Raw genomic sequence first — 15,874 nt, 5'->3', positions numbered from 1 at the left:
AATTAGACTACTTATATTATTTTATAGTTTCATTTTTCTTCGCTTAGTGTTAAAACATAAACATTTTGTTGTGGCAACATGGTTATTATAATTATTATTTTTAAAGAGGCAAATAAGGTTATTAAATAATTCATGGAATTATTAATTTATTTTTGGATATTTAATAATAAATATATTTTCAATATGAAACATATATACACTTAAATAGTAAATTTATTCTCACAGGTCAATGTGCAAAAGCTCTGCAAATTGTTTTCATTCATAATTGCTTAAATTATATTCAAAAAAGTATAAAGGATTAATATTAAAGAACATTGAAACTTCATCACTCAGATAGGTAACAATTATTTCCATTTTTCACATTTGACTGATGAACAGTTTCTAAAACCCACAGTGTTAATTAAGTATTTATTTATTCATTTATTTTTTTATATGGGCAGATCAGGAATTAACTTAGTGTTTTTAAACCAGAATAATAGATAGTCTTCTGCCAATGGAGAAACATAGTCCTTTGATCCATAATCCATAGACTATATACATGTGAGTTTGGCAAGCAAGACCAATGACCTGGAAACTGAGAAAACTCTGAAACTTCTTGACTTCGTTTTGACCATAGGGAAGCTAGTGATGTGTGCTGATTTGAAGGTATTATGTACCCCAGAAAAGCCATGTTTTAATCCTGATTCAATCTTGTAGGAGCAGCGTCTTTTCTCATCCTGATTCAGTAGTGTAGGTTGGAATCTTTTGATTTGATTTTCCCCACAGAGATATGACACACGCAGTTGTGGGTGTGAATTTTGATTAGATAAAAATGTGACTCCACCCATCAAGGAGGGTCTTGATTAGATTACTAGTCTTTAAGAAGGGAACCATTTTGGAGAAATGACAGAAGACTAAGAGCTGACAGAAACTTCACAGCAGAACTAACTACAGATGCAGACACTTGGAGAACAGAGACATGGATTTGGAGATACTTGGAGCCCAGCTGATTATCGCCATGAGTTGTTAAACAATTCAGAACCTGAAGTGAGCCAAGGGAAGCCAAGGGATGAAAGCCAGCCCTGGAGAAGTAAAGTGAGGAACACTCATAGGAACGTAGGCTGAAAACAACAGAATGCAGGAGCAAGGGACAAGCAGATGCCAGCCACGTGACTACCCAGCTGACAGAGCTGTTCTTGACCCATTGGCCTTCCTTGAGTGAAGGTAACCTCCTGTTGGTGCCTTAATTTGGCCACTTTCACTTGCTTAGAACTCTAAACTTGTAACTTATTAAATTCCTTTTTGAAAAGCTGTTTCAGCTTTGGTGTATCACGTTCTGGCAGCTTACTAATTAAACATTTTGGTACTAGAAAAGTGGGATGATTCTGTGGTTTGCAAATACCAAACAAGTTGGGATGTTTTTTTTTAAATTGATAAGAAGAAAACTCTGGAATAATCATGACAGTTTTGATAGAGAAGGCCTGAATTGCTTTGAAGAGACTTTTGGTAGAAATATGGACTTTAAGGATGACTCTCATGAGGCTTTAGACAGAAATGATGAACATGTCATTGAAAACTGGAAGGAAGGCATTCTTGGTAGATAGAAGTCAGAATTTGAGATTAATGAACTTGTATATTTAGCAGAAGAAATTTCCAAGTAAAGGTGGAAAATACAGTCTGCTGTTCTTTGAAGCTTATAGTAAAATGTGAAAGGAAAAATGTAAGTTGAGAACTGAACTATTGAATACAAACAGGACAGAAATTGGTGTTCTGGAAAATTCTGAGCTTTTGGAAAATGAGATCCCAGAGAATAGTGTCCTATGTGAGTATTTAACCAAGCATGGAGCCAGTCAGCCATTTCAGAATTCAGGATTGGAGAGACAGTTATCCAGACAGAATCTGTGGAAAGTCCTTTTGTCTGATGGGCATCATCCCAGTGCATTGCATAGAAAAACAACAACAGTGTGTGGGATCAGTATAAATGGACCCACTGCCAGTCTGAACTAAAAGGGACAAAACAAGGGACAAAGTGAAGGATAAAAATGTCTTCAGAGGCAAAACCATGGAGGCTAATATCAGAGCCAGGAAACCTCAGGCCAGGAGGGCAGACTGAGGCATAAAAGTAGAGATGGTGCCCAGAAACAGACTGTGGGACTTCCACTTCATTGTTCAGAAAGAGTTGTGCCACCTGAGTTCTCGAGAGTGTGGAGCGCATAAACCTGGGATTGGAGGGAGCCTGGCTGCCACCCCATTGTTCTGGAAGGGTCCAGCATGTGCCCCAGAGATGACAGAGATCCTGGGTACATATGGAGAGGGTGGAGCCAAGAAAATGGTGGTCCCCCTAACAAGCCCCAATGTTGCAACTCACTCCAGCATTTGGAGAAAGAGCAGAGCAGCTGCCAGGCCCTTAGAAAGGTAGGACTGCCACTTTTGAAAGCCCCAAGAATAAACGACTCTCAGGCTTTGAAATCTAATGGTGTTTGCCCTGCAGATTTCCAGAACTGCACAGTGACTCCTGTGTTCCTTCCAATTTCTCCCTAAAGGAAATGGAAACATGTATCCTATGACCTTCTCTCCTTTGTATATTGGCAACAGAAAATTTGTTCTGAGTTTTACAGGTCCAGAGGCAGAGGAGAATTTTTCCTTAGGACAGACCGTGCATGTAGCTGACTTTAATGAGTGTTTGTACTGTTTCTGACTTTGTATTGTGTTTGTATTGTAACTGAAATGGTTTAAGGTTTTATGATCTTGTGATAGAATGAATGTATTTTGCATTTTGAAAGAATGCATTTTGTCTTTTGGGGGTTCAAAGGGTGAAATGTGCCAGTATGAAGCTATTATGTACTCCAGAAAAGCCCTGTCCTTTCATCCTCATTCAATAGTGCTGGGCGGGATTTTTTTCTATTGTTTTCATGGAGATGTGACCCACCCAATTGTAGGTGGCAACTTTGGATTAGATGGTTTCCATGGAGATGTGTCTCTACCCATTTAAGGTGAGAGTTGCTAAATGGAGTGCTTTAAGAAGGAATCATTTTGGATAAAGCTTGAAAGCCAGCAGAATTGAGGGAGCCAACAGAATGGACAGAGCCCTGAGGAAACTATTGAAGAAGCCTGGAGAAAAAGCTAGCAGATGTTGCTATGTGCCTTTCCAGCTGAAACAGAAACCCTGAATATCATCGGCCTCCTTGAGCCAAAGTATCTCTCCCTGGATGCCTTACATTGGACATTTTTATAGCCTTGCCTTAATTTGAACATTTTCATGGCCTTAGAACTGTAAACTTGCAATTCAATAAATTCCCATTTTAAAGAGCCATTCCATTTCTGGTATATCACATTCTGGCAGCTTGCAAACTAATAAACTGTGTCTACAGAAATTCAGTAGTTAGTAAGGAACAGTTGTTGAGAGGGAGAATTCTACTCGTGAATATTACCAGGATTTGCTAAAGTATAAGTGTGCTTTGTTTTTAATAAACTTTATCAAAGTATAGTTTGCAAACAGTAAAATGTACCTATTCTTAATATACACCTCAACGAGTTTGATGAATGTACATACTTACTGTTACAGAAATCACAGACACTTGTTAAGTGGCAATCACCCAGACTTCACCTACCCCTCACCTCCTTCTCTGGGTAAGTCATGAATGCACACTAAATGGCAATCCTCCAGCCCTCTGCTCTCTCCCCCTCCTTTTCTAATGTGTGCTGCTCCACAGCTCGGGGAGATGTTAAGTCTTCATAGAGACCAGGCCAGTTCTCAAAACCAGAAACTGAGAACAAACAGCCCCAGTTGATGATCAGAAAAGGAATTATCAGTGGCAGGGCATCCTTCTCCCCAAGGTCGATAAAAACCACTCTCAAACTATAGGCTGGTCTCTCTTCTCTGATGTGATGTGGGACTTACAGAGCTGCCATCCATCAACCAAACCCAGAGCAACTTTTAGCCATCCTAGGAGATCAGCTGTGATGGGACTTCTCCCCTTTGTCTTTTGGACTTTTGGTGCTGTATAAGTGATGAAATTATTTGCCCTTTCTGGAGTCTTATTCTGTGCAAGGAATAAAAGGATCATTTGCTGAAATTTTCTGTTGACCCCTGAACCCAGGTTTCTGCAAACTACTATTGCAGGAACTTGTTCCATATTTATTGCAGTAAAACACCACAATCAATATCTAATAGGCTTTCATTATCCTAAAAAATTCCTCCATTGCCCCTTTGCAGTCCTTTTTGTCCAATACCCAGAAACATAGGTAAACACTGTTCTAGTTTCTGTCTCTAAGAATTGTATTTCCTTTTTTTTCCCTAAAGTATCACATAATGGTAATCATACAGTATATGCTCTGATACTTAGTCTCTTTTCTCAGCACAATGCTTTTGAGAATCTTCTGTAACGTTTCATATATTAGTTATTCATTTATTTTCATTACTAATTCCATTGCATCTTGTGGATATCCACCTATTGATGGATATTGAGTTTTTTTTTACAATTTTACATTATTTTGAATTATCCTGCCAGGAGTTTCAAATTGCAAGGGCAAATATTTTTATTTCTTTTGAGTAAAAAGTTAGGACTTGCTGGGTCGTATAAATTTAACTTTATAAAAAGTTGCCAAACTGTTTTCTAAGGAGGCTTTGGCATTTTATATATTCATTAGAAGTGCATGGGATTTCCAGGTGCTCTGTTTTCTGTCTCCTTCCTGACACTTGATCACACCAGTATTTTTTAAATTTTAGTCTTTTTGGTGTATGTGGAGTGGTATCACACTGTGGTTTTACTGTGCATTACCCTGATGACTAACAATGTTGATCATCTTTCCAGGTCTTTGTTAGCCACTTAAGTGTCTTCTTTTGTGACGTGTCTGTTCAATCTTTTTGCTCATTCTTATTGTTTTGTCTGTCTTCTTATTATTGACTTGTGGAAGTTATTTATATATCCTAGATACATGTCCTTTTCAGATATATGTATTGGGGATAGTTTCTTTCAGTCTGTGACTTGCATTTTCATTTCTTTAATGATATTTTTCAAAGGGCATATTTTTAATTTGAAAGAAGTTCAACACGTTTTCCTTTTCTGATTCATCCTTTTTGTGTCCTAAGAATCATTTGCCTATCTCAAGATCTTAAGTCGTCTTCTAGAAATGTTTTAGTTTCCTAGACTGCTGAAAGCAGACATCATAAAATGGGTTGCCTTTTAACAATAAGAATTTATTAGCCTGCAGTTTTGAGGCTGAAAAAATATGTCCAGATCAAGGTATTATCAGGGCGATGCTTTTTTCCCAGAGAGTGGCCACTAATCCTTGGTTCCTCTGCCACATGGCAATGCACATGGACGGCATCTGCTTATCTCACACTTCTCTTCCAGGTTTCATTCCTTTCAGCTTCTTGCTTCCATGGCTTTTTGTCTGTCTGAAGTTCATTCTCTTATAAAAGACTCCAGAAAGATGATAAAGACCCATTATAATTCAGGTGGGTCACATCTCAACTGAAGTAGCCTCGGCAAAAGATCTTATCTACAATGGGTCCGTGCCCACTGGGATGGATTAAGTTTAAGAACAAGTTTTCCTGGGGTGCATACAGTTTCAAACCACTACAAGAAGTTTTATTATTTAGCATTTACATTCACATCCATAGTCCTTTTAGAGTTAATTTTTCAATATTCTGTGAGTAAATAGTTGAGTTTAATTATTTTCTGTATGGCTATCCATTTTTTCTTGCACCATTTTTTTTTAAAGGACTATTTTTCTCCTTATAGAATTGCATTAGCACGTTTGTTGAAAAATAATTGGTCATATATGTGAGTCTATTTCTGGGCTCTATTCTGTCCCTTTGACATGTATGGCTATCATTTTGCCATTACCAGGGCTTAGCACATTGCTTGGTAAATAATAGCCACCAAACATATATTGATTAATTGGAAAGCTAATGAAAATTAATAAATGAGTGAATTAATTTACACACACTTAAAATAGTAGCAGCTAGATGTACACTAGGCCTATATCTTCTAGGGAGTGACTTTCATTATTGGCCCCTAAATAATTGGAACAATAGCTTCCCCCTACCCAGTGAGGGAATCTAACCATTCACTGGTCTCTGTAGCAATCTTCAAGGAAAGGGAGGAGGGTATGTGTATCACTGCCTGAGGTTTTTCCTCCCCTCTGTTCTAGCTGATGCCATCTCCCTGCACTACCATGAACTTCTTATAAAAATCCTGGCAGTACAAGCTTTCCCTTATACCCTGGAATCCTGGGACAACTGTTTCTACCACTGCTCTTCCCCAAACCTCTTTCTTTTGCCTCCTTCTCTTAACCTACTTGATGGTTTACTGATATTTTAATTTCATAAGTAAATATTCTTCATTTAAACTACCCATAATGATGATGTTGACTTGACTTCTTTGGTCTCTGATGTCCTTAAATCCATATCTACAACCCTCCCCTGCTTTCTCTCCCTTTCTCTCCCCTAAATGAAATTATTCTTGATGTTCTCTATTAATATTCAGCTATTTTAGAAGGATATCGCACAGAAAAGAGACCCATGCTCCTGGTGTTATAACTGCTTAAAAAGAAATCCTTGCCTCTGTAGTGTAAATTGTGTGTGCACATGTGTGTGTGTATACATGCTCATGTGTGCATATGGAGGTAGAGATGTGCTGTGTCAGAATTACGCCTGGTACCATTGACTTTCTCAACACGAGAATTGAGATAGTTCTTGAATTACCACAGAGATTTTTCTCTCTGGGGAATTCATTGTCTCTCCCTATAAATTTGGCTTTCCTCAGGCTTCCCTCAATCTAGTATGTCAGATATGCCTTATTTATCAAAAACCCAATCATGGACAAGTTTTTATTGGAATAAATCTTCCCCAGATGAAAATGACTTTTGTGCTGAAGGAAATACAAATACCAAATAAATTTGAGGAAAAAAATTCAACATTACTATTTATTAAAAGATAAATTTAACTTTGTCCCTGACAATTTAACAAATGTCAAAGACTCTGTTAAAAAACTTTAAGAACAACTATAGAAACAGGTGTGCACGGCAATAGGTGTGTGAAGTTCGCTGATCTGAGAAGGCTCACTTCCTGCTCAATGGAGATGGCATTTGAGTAGATATGAAGAAAGAGTTGGAATGGCATTCTGGTGACAGACCCATCGGCAACCATGTCAAACCTAAAACAAAAGTAACAAAAACTCGTATTAATGCATCATCCAGACAAAAAAGTACAGCTGTGCCAGCAGGAGCAATGGAGTAATGCATACAGAAGTTCATCAAAATTGATCGGGTGTGGAAAGTTCTAGGGAATGAAGAGAAAAAAAAAAGAATATGACTTGCAGCAGCATGAAGATCATCTGAGAAATATGGGACCAACTGTTGCACGAGTGTAACTTGAAGAATTGTCCTGGAATGAAGGTTGGAACTTTTATTTTCTCCTGACAACAATGAAGAAAAATATTAGAGATGTTCTATAAGACAAAATAAAAGCTCATATGATATTTGGAAATCTTAAAAAGAAAAGAACAACTATAAAACATATTTCCTAATGTATACTGCTTAAGAAAGTATTTCCTAAGATGCCCATATACTTAGTAAATTTGTTAAAACCTAACTTAATACTCTGACCTAGCATTTCTATTTTTGGTAACATTTTATAAGGAAATATTGAAATTTAAGAAGTGATTGTCATTGCAACACAACTTATAATTGCAAACAACCTCCCTATCTAATGGAAATGCACAGCCATGAAAATTGATGTTTACAAAATTTTTTATGAAAAGAAAAAATATTCATAATGAAATACTAGTAAAACTCAAAGTTACACTATAACAACATATTAGCATTATGGCACCAATATAGAAAAACAGAATAAATGCCTCAAAATATTAAGAGACTTAGTATCATGTTCAATATTTCTTTTCAATACTGTGCTTAAAATAAAGACCACAGTTTAAATATAGAAATAGTATTTACCACAATTAAAAGTGTAAATATTTGTTACATAATGATGTCACAATTTAAATATCTAAATTATGCTTGAATAATCTTTACCACAATTAGATATTTGCATATTTAAGTTACATAATAATGATGTCACTATATAAATCCTTAAATAATATTTACCACAACTAAATATTTAAATTATGTAATAATGACATAAAAAAGGACCTTCTAGAAGATCAAGCATGGAAGAATTGTTCTAACTCGTTCCAGCAGAACATTTTGTTGATGAAGCTGACATATGAGCTGAGACTTAAATTTGATAAGAGGATTTCAAAAAGTACAGTAAAATGAGAGCTTGGATACCATATGATCCTGAAAATGGAATACATGATTGGGAAACATCAAGTAATGGGCAGTCCTTGAAAATACGTTGAGCATAAACCAGTGGATAGTTTCTAAAGAGGGGAATACCTTGTTACAAAAAAGAAATTAAAAACAATGCCTCTGAATAAGAACATTAACAAATCAGAGAAACCAAAGATCCTCTATTCCTAGGAAAGTCTGGGGACACAGCTCTTCACCAAGGGGATCAGGAGGTCACACTATTACCTCAGCTTCTGCACATTCTCTGCCTCGCTTTAGCATGCTGCTTACACTTCAATGCCAGGGCTTACCCACTGGCTTTGGCCTCGCTGACTTTGGGAGCTGTTTGCACAAGTCCCAGGGTTCATTTTTGTAAGAACACTTGCCGTCTTCTCTCCGTTTTTTCCATCTATCTCATGAGCTAAAGAGAATTTTATCTTTTATAAGAACCCCCCCACCCCCAATTCATCCTCCACCCCATCCTACTAAATATCCCTGGAGAGTTAGGAGTCCAGCAGTGTGCTTCAGCCTGTTTTGTGATGTTGAGTCAGCAGGATGGGTCAATAAAGGCAAGATTTAAAAGGCTGCAGGAAATGGAGCAGAAATTAGAGAGAACTGCAGTGGGGATGAGAGTTGAGGCCTGTGGCCTGAGCCTCAGGTGGTGGTAAACCAAAGGGTAAAGGGATGCAGAATGTAGCTGTTCCTGCTGCAGAGTGTTTTATTATTGACATTGTTTACAATTGCCCATACAGTGGAATAATCAAAAGTAGACCGCCTTTAGTTGGTTTTATTATTGCTTTAAAATGTTCTACTGACAATGCACCCCTGCCCTGTTGCCTTCATAAGGGAAGAGTCCTCCCTGCCATTTCGATACATCACTGGTGCCAATGAGGGCTTTAAAAGGGCCTGGGGTGGGTGAGAGACTCTGCAGTACTTGGTACTAAGAAGAGAATTCATAGGAAAGGAAAGGGTGTGTGATGAATGATATGGCCCTTAAAAGTTCTTCAGGAAATGTCAGTTTAGGCTCTATTTTAATTAGTCTCAGCTGTTCTTTATAACTGATGTGATGACAGCCTCCACTGTGAGATTTACATAGTTAAAGCATTTAGAAACCTGAGAGCAGCATTTGCAGCAATTGACTGGGTGCTTTAGTAATAAGGTCAAAGTTTTGGAGTCAGAACTGGCTTCAAATCTGGGTTCTGATCACGACAAGCTGTGTACCCTGCAAGAGGCATGTGACATCTTTGGTCTATACTATAAATACATCATCCGCTTCTTGTGAAGATATAATTGAATAACAAAGATAACATATATAAAAATTAGAGTGTCATTTGAATACCAGTTAAGATGTTTATACTGTATTAAAATTAAAGAGTATCCACTTTGAAATGATTCCAAATAGAACACGAGAGTATTTTAGGTATTTTGATAGCAGTTGTAATTTCAATCTTAGTTAAATGCTAACATGGGGAATGGGGTTAAATTATTTTTAAATATCAACTCAGGCTTCACTTACCCCCATTCAAACCTCAGACACGTGACCTGAGCCTTTCAATTTCAACCCCACCTCCCACCCGACCCCAGTTGGATGCAACTGAAATATACAAAGTAAGCGCTCTACTATATCAATCAGAAATGGCACTGTTTGAGCAATGTCCAGCCTAAATTCAAACGATGAAGGTATCTTGCTGTCACAACATTAAAATATTAGAACAATGCAGTGTTTCACTTTTCAGCAGTAAAATATTCCAAAAAAGGAGTTTGTTTGTTTTTAATCCATACGGGTTGCACTAATCTCTCTTGAACAAATTGTAGGCTCCAGCAAGCAGCTGGATTGCCTCTGAAAGTTTTCCAGCAGGGCCGCCCCTGGCACCATGAGGGAGCCTGCCTCCCGGAGTAGCCACGTCAGGTCCAGAATTCGCCACCTCCTGCTCTTGCGCCATCTTAGCTACTTAGCATGTCGCTGACACTGGGCCATTGGCTGTTATGTGTCAACTCAGACATTTAGGAGAGTGATATTGAATGGACTCCTGCACATGGTCGCTGTCCTTACGAAGGGAGGGCAGATGGGGAGATGCTTTACCAGTCACTGCGAACAAAATTTCACCCAAGAATTTAGCTGGTTTCCAGAAATAAAGTGATACTATGTGTTCTCTGCTGAATTATTTTTTTCCCTTCTCATTAGAATAAAATGAATCAGATATCAGGCCATTTGGAGAAGCATTACCTTATTACGATTAGATATTTACATAGATATTTGAATGCTGCTCACTGCTACCCAGCGTTCTAGATGCTATGTTGCTGGAATTCAGTAGCGTCCAGTACTTGTTGAAATCAATAAACACAAGATGTGGGGCATATAATATGAGGTGTTGAAGATGTCTTCACGCAGATAGATGGACCCACTACCAACTCCACATGAAAAGGGGAAAAGAGAGGAGAAAGGGTCTCGTGTGTAAACTGTTCTGTTAATATTTCTTCCCACTTTTCATGCAGGTTAAATAATGTGGCTGTTCTCTTCTCCTTTTCTACTTGCACTATGCTCATTTCATAGGTGAAGAAACAAAAACAGAAACATAAAAATGGGGTTTGGACCCCGTCTTTCTGGTTCCAAAGCATTCTTGGCAAAACTTTCAAGTTCTCGGTGCACAAGTCCTTTCCCACGCACCTAGAAGCCCAGTGGTCCTCACCATTCACCTGTGCCATTGCCTGGCTCAGTCTCTACAGGAGCGAGAGTGATGCTAACGGTACACACTCACTTCCAGCCTTCCCGTATGCAGACCAGGTACAAGGAACTGGGCAATCTCCAGCAATAAATCCTGACCAGCACAGCTTTTATTTTTTAACTTTCAACATGAATAAAGGACTTTATTTTAAATTAGATATTGAGAATAAAAGTAATTTAAAACATAAACTGCTGTACAAGTATCTCAAATATGTTGATACCTAAGTCAGACTCAATATTTTTAACTAGCTTGATACTGGATAGGATAAAAATGTGGCACCCACAGATTGTAGCACATTTGTGCATGTTAACATTTTATATACACATGCATATATAAATTACATAATATATATATATATAAATTGCAGCTCACCCTTACTGAGATAAGGTGGGAGTAGTGAACAAAAGGGTAGCACGCTACTTACTTTCTACTTGTTTTCATATATTCAATATAATATCTTGGTAATCACTCTGTATCACAATATGAAGATATCTCTCACTTCTTTTAGCATTTGATAATTGATACCCTGCTATTCCTTTTTCTCCTCCTTGTTTTTTCACTTAAAAATATATCATGGTGATCACTCCTTATCCATATGTGGAAATACTTCTCATTTCTATCTATGTTTGCATAAAGTGAGAACTCCACTGAGTTTCTGCAGTTCTTCTTCAAGTCTCTTATTAATAGAATTTTTACTATTGCAAAGAAAAACAAAAAAAGAAAGAAAGTAAAGAATAGGAAAGTTAAAGAAAGGAAAAAAAGAAAAGAAACGCAGAAGACTATTGAATGTAGCACAATTTGTAAATATCAATAAGAATTTTTTCTCATTGTTTCTGGATTTTAAAGCATGGTTATGAAAATTCTCCCTCTCTTCCATGATACTGAGGAAATCACCCATGTTTTCTTCTACTACGTTAACTCCTTTAGAATTTATCTTAGTATAAGATCTCAGGAATGAATATAATCCAAATGACTTTTCTGATATCCCAAGATATCCTACGAAAAAGTCCATCCTTTCTGTAATTATTTTTTTCTACTTTTTTTTAATATGGAACGCTTCACAAATTTGCATGTCATCCTTGCGCAGCAGCCTTGCTAATCTCTACATCGTTCCAATTTTAGTATATGTGCTGCCGAAGCGAGCACCCAACTTATTTTTGATTTTACATTTCATTGTGCAATACATCTCTACATATAATTAAGCTTATGTCTGAATTTTCTATTCTCTTCCTTTAGTTGTCTGTTTAGTCATATACCAATACCATACTACTTTAATTATAGAAGCTTCACAATATGTTTGATATCTGGGAGGATTAACTTTCCCTCAATTTTCTTAGTTTTGCTTATCTTTTTTTTAACATAAAATTAAAAACACATCAATCCTTAGGGGGAAAAAAGATAATATTTTTAATGTAGATAGTGTTTACATTCAATAGTTGAGATTGTGTTAAATTTGTAAATTAACTTAGGAAGAACTGATATATCTTTATGATTATCCTATCAAAAAGTATGCTGGGCAAATATACTTTGGCATTTGTAGTGAGGTTTTTGAATGCCTTCCTCATGTATATATTTTTTTTCCTCATGTAGATTTTGTATAGAAAAATGAAAGCACTTTTAATGCGAAGATCAAATTGGACCCTTTTCTAGCTGGACAATGGATTTGTTCATAGTAATTAAAACTTAAATGCCTTTAAGAGTATCAGTGTGTTAGCACCATCATCTGCACCCAAAATAAACAAAACAGGAAATGTTATCTGTGATTTTAGAGTGAGAGGAATCTCCCATAATTTTGTATGAGTTTTCAAGTATTATTGGAATATAATTTAATAAACCCACTCTATGTAATGTCCTGAGGTGTCTAATGACTTTGTAAATTATTTATTTGCTGAACAGCCTAAAATGTCTCCTCTTGTGTAGCCAATTGTAAGGCTGTAAATCAATCAACCAATACAAGGCAAACTTACCTTTAAACTTGATTTAACTGGGGAGTATACAGGGAAACACCTTTAAAATGCAACTTCTAGTAAGTTGTAATATAAAAAGGGCATTGGTTTATACATTATTATCATTAATTATCTTCTTATAATAATAGCAAAATGTTTGGAGAATCATAGATCTTCATTTACAAGATAGAGTAGTATGAGAATGTGATATGAAATAGCATGATTTATTGAACTTGGGAATTTCAGTAAAAGGCTGAATGGCTTTCAAATCCAGTAAGAACTGTCTCTTTGATTATCACATTTGATCGAGAGGGAACTGTCACTGTTTCCTGACAAAAAAGCCCGTGTAATATAACTTCTGCAAAACCTCCATGACTTCCTGTCCATCCGTGAGCTTTGTGAATCACTTATTCCCACTCTCTCCCTGAAAATGCGCGTAGGAACTGGGATATTTCCCAGTGTTTCCCGACTGGCTGCCCTGTGAAGCAAAATAAAGAAAGCCTTAAACTTCACAATTACCAATAATGAGCAATCATTACTCAAATTACTCCAAGCACTGATTAGGTTTAAAGTAATGAAGAAACCACCATAATCAATCATCATCAACCCAAAGAAAGTCAATCTGTGCGGAGGGACCCCAGGAGTTAGCACACGGCTCCACCTACAGGGCTCCTCTCCCGCACACGCTAGTCTGAGCTGCACCGTCTCTGTTCTGGCCATCCCCACGGCAGCCTTGCGTGGAAGAGGCAGGAAACTGCATGCAATGTCCAAACAAGCAGTCATGATAAAAGCGCAATATAAATGAAGGTGTTTTCAAACTTGTCATCAGCTAAGGAAAATAAACACATCTATGAAGACCATGACCTCTAAACATTACATCTACTAAGACTGTAATATCTCAACAAAAGTACAAATATAGACAGGTGATAGATAATATAGAGATAGTAGAGTAGACAGATGTTAGATGGTATATTAGATAGATGATAGGTATAAACACAGATACATGATATAGATAGATAAATAGATAGAGAGAGAGAGATAGACAATAGAGAGATTAAAGATTAGATGATAGATGGTAGATTAAATGATAGATATATGCATAGAGATATGATAGACATATAGATATATGTATAGTTATAGATGCAGATATAGATAGATAATAGATAATAAAACTTCCAACTGTGCTGCAGGGTGGCCAACAATCCAGGTTTCCCTAGGTCTGAAGAGATTCCTGGAAGGCAGAATTCTCAGTTTTAAAATTAGGACCATCTTGGACAAATGGGGATGAGGCAGTAATCCTATATGCTATCAGCTTTTGGAGGAAGCATATCAATTCAATGTATACTTATTGTGTTAGACACTTTGGAGGGGAGGGAAGACTGGACTATCAAGGGTAGCAACTTAATAGAAATTGCATTTGCCTACTTTTTACTGCAGAAGAGAATGACTTCCCAAGTGAGCACACCAAGCTCTTGGTAAGCACCTATACAACATTTTTGTTTGCACCAATTAATCAGGAAAATTGCAGAGCCAAGAAATTCACCACATTCATGGGTTTTGCGGTTTGCTTCCCAACTTATTAGGACTTCGCACAGTTGAAAAACTACAATGAAACTTCTAAGCATAAAAGTGAGTCAGTGTCAGAGAATTCTAAAAGGTTATATAGAAAGAAAAAGTTATCAAATGCATCTAGGAAACTTGTAGTCACAAATGGATGTTCATACATATATATTTGGTGAGGGGTAGAGTCACACAATTTTTTGTTTTGTTTTGTTCTTACATGGATAGGCACCGGGAATCAAACCCGGGTCCTCTGGCATGGCAGGTGAGCATTCTTGCTTGCTGAGCCACCATGGCCTGCCCGAGTCACACAGTTTTGAATTATCACAGCTAAACCTTTTGATAATAACATTGTATTCTATTCAATAACATTTCACTAAGTAGACATTCAGTAGAATTCCTAGTCTAAATATGTGTGTATGTGTAGGTGTGGGCTTGTGTGGGTTTGGTCTATGGTTTGATTTATAGTGTATAATGAAAAAAATATAAGTGTACACAATCTTTTCTTAGATTTCTGCAATATTAAGTTGGTCAAAATAGTGACAGAAAACAAGAGAGTTTCAAATAAACAGATTACATTTTTAAACATTTTTGAAAATATTTACCAAAGCTACACGCTAATGGTGCTCATAGTGGAGCTGTGAGACCATGGAGAGCTTCTAGAACTAGATTTTCAGAGACAATAGCAAACAAGTTTTTTTTTATGAAAAATTTAGACATTATCCTTATTTAAAATGTACATGGACCATCCATCTTTGCCAACAGTAATAAATTAGTTCCATGGTAATCCAGAAAAGCACCCGATAGATGTCATCTCAGCATTACAACAAAGGGAACTACACAGGAAGCCCTCTGTCAGTGTTTTGTTCAAGATACTGTTTTGTAAAGATTTTTAAACTAAAATATCATAGCTGAGACTGAGGGTTATCAGACTTTTAGGAAATAAGTTGTCAGATGAGAGGCAAATTATCTTTTTGGTAAAATGAGAAATGATGGGAAGAAAAATATCATGTATAGGGTGTTCTAGTTTTCAAGCTGCCAGAATGCGCTATACCAGAAACCAAACAGCCTTTAAAAGGGGTAATTTATTAAGATGCAAGTTTGCATCCCTAAGATTGTGAAAATGTCCAAATTAAAGCAAGGCTGTAGAAATGTCTGATCCAAGGCATCCAGGGAAAGATACCTTGCTTCAAGCAGGCTGATGACGTTCCGAGTTTCTCCCTAAACCAGAAAAGCATATGGCGAACATGCTGTTGCCTGCTAGCTTTCTCTCCAGGCTTCTTGTTTCATGAAGTTCCAAAAGTCTCTGGCTGTGTGGGTTCTCTTGGCTCTTGCCAAAATGGTTCCCTCTTAAAAGGCTCCATAAAG

General features: G+C 37.0%; 1 non-coding gene across 1 annotated transcript; it reads right to left on the bottom strand.

Annotated features, from left to right (window-relative positions):
- Positions 1-12,042: 12,042 nt before the first annotated feature.
- Positions 12,043-12,146, bottom strand: LOC143652770 (U6 spliceosomal RNA). The gene has a single exon (XR_013160832.1). It is a non-coding gene; the product is annotated as a U6 spliceosomal RNA (small nuclear RNA).
- Positions 12,147-15,874: the final 3,728 nt, after the last annotated feature.

Source organism: Tamandua tetradactyla, chromosome 12 (genome assembly GCF_023851605.1).
Source record: "Tamandua tetradactyla isolate mTamTet1 chromosome 12, mTamTet1.pri, whole genome shotgun sequence".
Classification (NCBI taxonomy): domain Eukaryota; kingdom Metazoa; phylum Chordata; class Mammalia; order Pilosa; family Myrmecophagidae; genus Tamandua; species Tamandua tetradactyla.
The sequence above is the reverse complement of the archived record's forward strand: the minus strand, read 5'-3'. Positions and strand labels throughout refer to the sequence as shown.